This window comes from Mustela putorius, unplaced genomic scaffold, assembly GCF_011764305.1.
Source record: "Mustela putorius furo isolate JIRA1106 unplaced genomic scaffold, ASM1176430v1.1 tig00003942_pilon_pilon_pilon, whole genome shotgun sequence".
NCBI lineage: Eukaryota > Metazoa > Chordata > Mammalia > Carnivora > Mustelidae > Mustela > Mustela putorius.
The window spans coordinates 3827024-3834405 of NW_025422087.1; positions in this window are offsets into that span (position 1 = coordinate 3827024).

Sequence of the window (7382 nt, forward strand, 5' to 3'; positions counted from 1 at the left end):
ACCACGGTGGCCTCCAGGCCGCTGCACTCCAGAGGTTACAAAAACAGGGCAGTCACACCACCTTGGCTGACACTGATGGGGGGGGGGGGCGCACCCATGGGTATCTTCAAATGAAAGGAGATATGAAAAGTTGTCTTGCCAGCATTCACACCAATCCTGAGCTCCTGGATTATGGTTTACTTTATTTCGCCCCCCCCCATAACTCTGATAATAGATTTGTAAAGTGCAGAAAGATAACCAGAGCAAGTATTCAGAACTAAGCAGAACTCTCTGTTATTGTTCTTTAAGATTGTATTTATTTATTAGAGGGAGGGAGAGAGAGAGAGAGAGCACGAGCAGGGGTGGCAGGGAGAAAGAGCAGAGGGAGAGGGAGAAGCAGATTTCCCACTGAGCAGGAAGCCCAATGTGGGCCAGGGCTCCAACTGGGCACTTGGGGATCATAACCTGAGCCCAAGTCAGACGCTTAACCGAATGAGCCACCTAGGCGCTCTGCAGAAATCTCTGTTAAGGGTTTTGTTTTTGTTTTTTAATTTCCCTTTCGCAAATATCTGCTATCCCACTATATTCCCTATCTAGTGTTCCACTTCTCACACCAGCCAGACGCAGGCTTCATCCTCTCTTTAATACATTCCCTCCACAAATGCTTATTCACACCTTTTACCGTGCTTATTCATTCAAGAGGAATGTACTGAGGGAGTTCTGGTTTCAGCTCCAATGTGTAAAGAGGCTGCAAGTCATCACTCCCATCCTTAGAGCAAAAACAGCTGAACAAGCTGAAAATGTCTTCTCTTGAACCCAGCAGAGCTGGAGGTCAGAGGGCAGAGCTACAACCCACAGTCTGGAGAGACAGGCCAATCCAGAGTTGCAACCAAGATCTTATCTGTACGGAAGACACTAGAGCCATAAACTGGTGGGAACACTTAACTGACTGTTCAGATAAATTCCTGGAGGCCCGGTATAGTCTGGCCTTATGGGGTGGGGGGTTATCTCCAAAAACCTCACCAGGTTTTCAGGATGAAGAGCCAAAAATGATCCCCAAATGGCTCTGGCAGAGGAAGGGGAGTATTTACCATTTAAAATTATGCCTAGGGGCACTTGAGTGGCTCAGTTGTTAAGTGCCCGATTTCAGATTTCAGCTCCTGGCTCCTGGGATCAGAGCCCAGCATCAGCACACTCAGCAGGGAGTCTGCTTCTCCCTCTCCTTTTACCTTTTCCTCTGTCCCTCCCTTCACTTGCGTTCTCTTTCTCTCTCTCAAATGCATAAATTAAAAAAAAATATATGTCCAGAGTATTCTTATAACAAAGGCCTACCTTATAAGGGAAGGGATTGTCCTCCCTGGAGAAGGGCATTTCCCCGCCTCCAGCCCCCTCTGGCCTTCCTGTCTCACCTGAGGGAAGCAAAAAAAAAAAATTAATACTTGCGATGGTCACAGCCTAGGAACACAGGTCCACTTAAGGACTGATGATATTTAATTGCAAAATTACATAAGAACATTTCCCTTTGCCCACACTTGACCAGCACCAGCAGAGCTCCAGTAAAACAGAAGTGGATCGTAACTGAAAGAGCTGTAAGGCACAGGCCCTATAAACTTTGAGGCTTCTGGCACCTGCAGCTATAACAGAGATTAAAGACCACCTAAAACCTTCTCTGGATTAACAGAAGAGCTCTTACCAAAGGCCTGTTGATGTCAGTTCCTATTACCTAACACATCACATATGATTTTCAGCAAAAAAAATTGCAAGCAAAAACACAATCTGAAGCACATCAGAACCAGATGCAAGTATGGCAGAGATTTTGGAATTATTGGGCCAGCAATTTAAAATACTTATGATAAATATTTTAAGAGCTATTTGGGGAAAAGTAGACAACTTGCAAGAACAGTTGAGTCAGGAAAGCAGCAAGTTGGAAACTCTAAGAAAGCACTGGAAGAAAATGCTAGAAATAAAAAATACTGTAACAGAAATGAAGAGTGCCTTTGATGGACTCCACAATAGACTGAACATGGCCAAGAAAAGAACCATTGCACTTAAAGGCAGATCCAAATGTACTGATTGCCTCTGTGTGTTAGACACTGCGTTGAGCAGTGATGAACAAGACAAGCGGCCTGTGTCCTTCTAGAGGTGCCCTGCTTACTGCAAGCAGAGAGTTCAGAATACCTCCTTTCATCTCGAGTCTGTCCTATTCTTCCCATCTTTGCCATCTGCTGCCCTCCCCATTGTGGCCTTTGCCTTTTTGAAATCTCCCAGATGACTTAGACTTTCACATTTGGTCTTCTTACCTTTCAGTCCTGCTCTATTCCTATTAATTCTTGGCCCTATCGCCAGAAAAAAATCAATCTCAGATATAAAACTGGCTGCTTTCTCTGTAATGTAGTGGTTGTAGGTTGCTGTTGGGATAAAGTCCAAATACAGCTTCAACTTTTACCACTCCATACCTAGAGTGTCATGTATTTAATGTTCTGATCTGCCAAGTTCCCTCCACTTAGTAGAATGTCCCTCCTCTTCCCTTTTCTGCTTCGCCAAGGCATCTCATTTATCCTTTAAGATTCAGTTCAGGAATCAGTGGCCACAACGAAATCTTCCTTCCTCTCCCCATGTATCAGTTAGGTACCTTTTCTATTTACCGTAGCACTTACCACTGTGTATCATAATCCTCTGTTTTCTTGACTGTTCTACCCTGGACTAGGCTGTAGTTCTTTAAGGATAGGGGTCATGTCTTAATAGGCCATGTTTTCCAAACACCTACTATTTGGGGCTATAAAGGCAACCAGTAAACATCTGATGGATGAATGAATGAATGCAGAAGTTTTTACAGCAGGAAAGAAATAGGTAAATACAAGAAACCAAACTACAATAGGCATTTGGCTTAAAAACCCACTTCCCGGGTGTTTTAGTGAGGATTCCTGGTTACAGATAATACAAGTTGACTCCGGTTCACTTAAGAAGAGATGGAATTTTCTAGAGGGCTATGAGCTCACAGACTCAATAGGAAGCCTGCAGAGTCATGGAAAAGACCAAGCCAAGAACTTGGCACAGGCATGGTCCACTGAGAACTGAGGTTGGCGTAGCTGTCTTGGCACATTGGCTGCAGTGTTCCTCTACTGGCACAGCCACTGCCAACAATCACAAATTGATGACTTAGTACCTCTTTCAAGATTCAGAGTCTCAGAGGGAGAATCTGACTTGTCACACTTGGGTGAGGTGTCCGTAATGCAGCTTTTGGGGATGGGAAAAGGGAATAGCTTCTCTTCAGTTTCATAGGAATGGTGTTCCCATGCTGAGTAGCGCAAGTAACAAAATGGCGACTGCAGATTTTCCTGGAAAGCTACATGTCATAGCAAAGCTAGGGCTGTCATAACAAAGGACTACAAACTGGATGACTTACACTAACAGAAAATTATTTAACCTCACAATTCTGGAGGCTAGAAGTCGGAGATCAAGGTGTTGGCAGGGTTGGTTTCTTTTGAAAAATGCCCTTCTCTTGGTTTCTGGTGGTCACTGGCAATTCTTGGCATCACTGGGCCTCCAGATGCATCATTGTAAGAACACCAAGGAGTGCGCCCCATACGTGTCTTGTGTTTCTGTGTCGTCTCTTCTTGCACGGACACCAGCCATATTGGGTTAGGGGCCATCTACTCCAACATGACCTCGTCTTAACTTACTACTTCTGCAATGACCCTGTTTCCAAATAAGGTTACATTCTGAGGTACTGAGTGTTAGGATTTCAAATGCCTTTTTGGAGGAGAACACAGTTCAACCCATAACATCTTACATCTTCTACATCCATGTTTTCTTTCTATTCCATGGTTTGCCAACAACAGTGAAGGGGGTATCTTCTGCCTGAGTAAAGGCAAGGGGTCTATTGTGAAGGATGTGAGGTGAAAACATAATAAAAATGAATAAAAGATGGTTGCCTTTTGTTACCCACTTCGGCCAGCAGTTCTTTTTTTTTTTTTTTTTTTTAAGATTTTGTTTATTTGCCAGAGATAGAGAGAGAGAGTACACACAAGCAGGCAGAGAGGCAGGCAGAGGCAGTGAGAGAAGCAGGCTCCCTGCCAAGCAAGGAGCCTGATGCAGGACTCGATCCCAGGACCCTGGGATCACGACTTGAGCCGAAGGCAGCGGCTTAACCAACAGAGCCACCCAGGCATCCCATCGGCCAGCAGTTCTAAACAACATCAGTGATAAAATATTTCTCTCTCCAGAATCTGTGTGTTGCTTCTAAATAATTTCCATATGTGGCAAAGATATGTCCACAAATTCTTCAATATTCCTCCCTTCAATATGTGGATCCCACTTTCTTCCTCCTGAGTGTGGGCTGGACTTAATGTTTTTGTTTGGTTCCCACATGATGTATTCACAGAGTTTGAATTCTATCTTTAAATGAAAATTTATTCTTTTTTTATTGTTGTTTTAAAACTAAAGAAGGAATCAAGCAGGCGAATACAAAATTAAGTACAAACATGGAATTAGTTTTGGTAATTACTGAAAATAATTTTGTTATTTATAGTTAAGGGAGTATGAAAAAACAACTTGTCATAGTTGTTGAATATGCTAGGAAGTATGGCGCTGCTTTTATGGCATTTGACCTTGAGACTCAGAATTTTCTGAGGTAGCATAAGGTCTCCAATGTGTAAAGAAGACAGCATATTCTTCTTCATGGCTTTTTCTGATGTTAGGGAGTTAGATCCTATGAAGAATGAAGTCATATCCCTGCTTAAGCTGATGAAGAATTTGTCACACAAATTCAACAAAGGTTTCTTGTGTACCCACTGTGTGCTTGGAAGACGTCTATGAACAAAACAGACTCTTGCCTTGCTAGTAGAGGGAGACAGCAAACATGAAAACTACACAGTAGATTAGAAATAATGGGGGAGGAAGGAGAGCCAGGTGCACTGGGGTAAAGTGGAGTGGGGCAGGTTATAGGATTGTGCTGGTAGTTGGGGACGGTCTCACTGAGAAGAGAGATGGGAGCAGAGACTTGGAGGAAGGGAGGAAGTTTGCCATGTAGGTAGCTGGAGAACATTCCCACAAAGGGACCAGCTAAGACAAGGCCCTGCGTGGATATGTCCCTAGCCTGTTGCAGTGGAGACATGGAGACTGTAGGAGGAGAAGGAGAAGGGAGCAGAGGCTGCCCTTGGCGTGGGGTGTACCTTGAGTGAGGCTGCTATCTTCCGAAGGAGAAAGCCTGAACTGCCAATATGCCAGCAGCTGGGGAACAAGAACTTCAGACCTGCAGGGGCCCTGGGCAGGACTCCCGGCAGCCCCCACAGAGCGGGATTTGTGGGGCTTGAGTGATTTCATGTAGACAGGGAATTAACGGGGAATCCTAGGTTAGCATATTGGGAGCTGTCCATGTAATTCCAAGGCTCTTGGTTGACCAATAGCAACAGAACACAAAGACACAAAATTGACATACAGCAGTATTGCATAGATCGGTCTAAGACAGGGACTAAAGATGACATTAAAGAAGGTGAAAGTCGTGCACCAAGAAGGCCCAGAGTATTTCCTGGCTACCTTTTTTTTTTCCCCTGTGTCTGAAAACCATGAGTGGATGGTAAACAATTAGAAAGAAGTGGATCTTACACTTGTCTGCTCGGGCTGCCATAACAAAATACTACAGACTGGGAGGATCACACGGCAGACGTTCATTTTCCCGCAGTTCTGAAGGCTGCAAGTCCAAGATCAAGGTGTCGGTGGGTTTAGTTTCTGCTAAGACCCTTCTCCGTGGCTTGTAGATACCATCTCCTCATTGTGTCCTCATGTGGTCTTTCCTCTGAGTGGCAGCATCGTTAGTGTCTCTTCCTCTTCTTACAAGGACACCAGTCATACGGATTAGGGCCCCATCCTCATGACTTTGCTTAACCATAATTATCCCTTAAAGGCCCTATCCCCCAGTAGTCACATTTGGGGTTAGGGCTTCACAGTATAAATTTGGGGGGTACACAATTCAGTCCCTAACTGTCATATTTCCTTGTGTTCTTTTAGGCATTTAATGCCATAACATTTTGGAGTTAAATGGGTTATTAGAAGTACGCAAATTTAATTTTCTCTTAAAGTCAAAATCCCTGGCAAACAGTTATTAATTGACTGGGGAACTGAATTTTTCTGGTTGGCAAGTCTGAAACATAGGATTAATAATGTATATCAGATCAAAGTACAGGAAGAGGAGCCGGGGGGCTGTTTAGGCAAGAATATTAAAATTCCAAGACAAAATGTACCTGTAGTAATGAAGGGATGAAGCAACAATAGAAGCAGAAATGACAACACGTTAAAAGCAGGGCCCAGAAAGGTAAGCATAGCCCCGAGTTTGGGGCCAGGATCTCAGGGGCTGTCTAAAGCCTATACCCTGGCTTCCTGGGGAAGATGCCCCCCACCCATAGGAAGTGTGGTGGGTAATTCAGTAGTTGAGGGGTGGGTCAGGAACTGAATGAGCAGAGTCATAGGATATGGACAATTTCATGACTCTGGGGAAGGCGACCACATATTTTTCTCTTCCAGACATGGACATTTCTTAGAGTGACAAGGTTGCTCATAGTAACTGCGCCAAGACAACAGGTGCGTACCAGGAAACCAGGATGTAGGGTCACTCTGATATTTATGGCGTTATTGCCAGGGACAGCTCAGTAAATAAGCCTGGTTGTGGGCCCTGGGGATGTATCATCCTCCTGACCTCTGAGAAGTAAGATTCTTCGCGGAATTCCACCATCCTTCTCCTGGGCCAAGCTGGGGCTCAGAGGGGGCGGAAGTTAATGAGACACACCCTTGAAAGGTCAGTCTCTGTATTACTCTGGCAGCCCCAGACAGGCCACCAGTACCCATTCCCCTCCTCCAAGTTCCACACACTGAGTTTTAATTCTTCCCAAGCTTTCAGGTGTATATTTGAACCGTTCAGTAATCAAAATTCAGTCTTACTATCGATTCATGTAGAACTGAAACTTGTCAGCAAATTCTGTGCCTTGAAAGTAGATTATACAAAGTGTCATTCCTCACAAGCCATAAAAGAGAACCCGGAAAACAGAACTGGAAGACTATCATATTAAATGTTTAACTTTTATAGTTTTAATTTTTATTAAAATTTTATTTTTAATTTTTTAAAAATAATCTCTACACCCAACAGGGGGCTCGAATTCATGACCCGGAGATCAAGAGTCACACACTCGGCTGACTGAGACCCCCTAGGCACCCCTCCTGTTAACTGTTAATAATCAGCACAAGAGTAACAAAAGCCACAGGCTCATCCCACAGGTGTTGAAATAGCTTCCTTGGCAGGGGATAACAGAGGTAAAACTCAACCGGGAGCAACTGTCAAAGGAAGGGAGGCCAAAGGTCATAGTGTTAGAAAATGTTATCAGCAACTGAAAACCTGGGAAAAGGGAGGC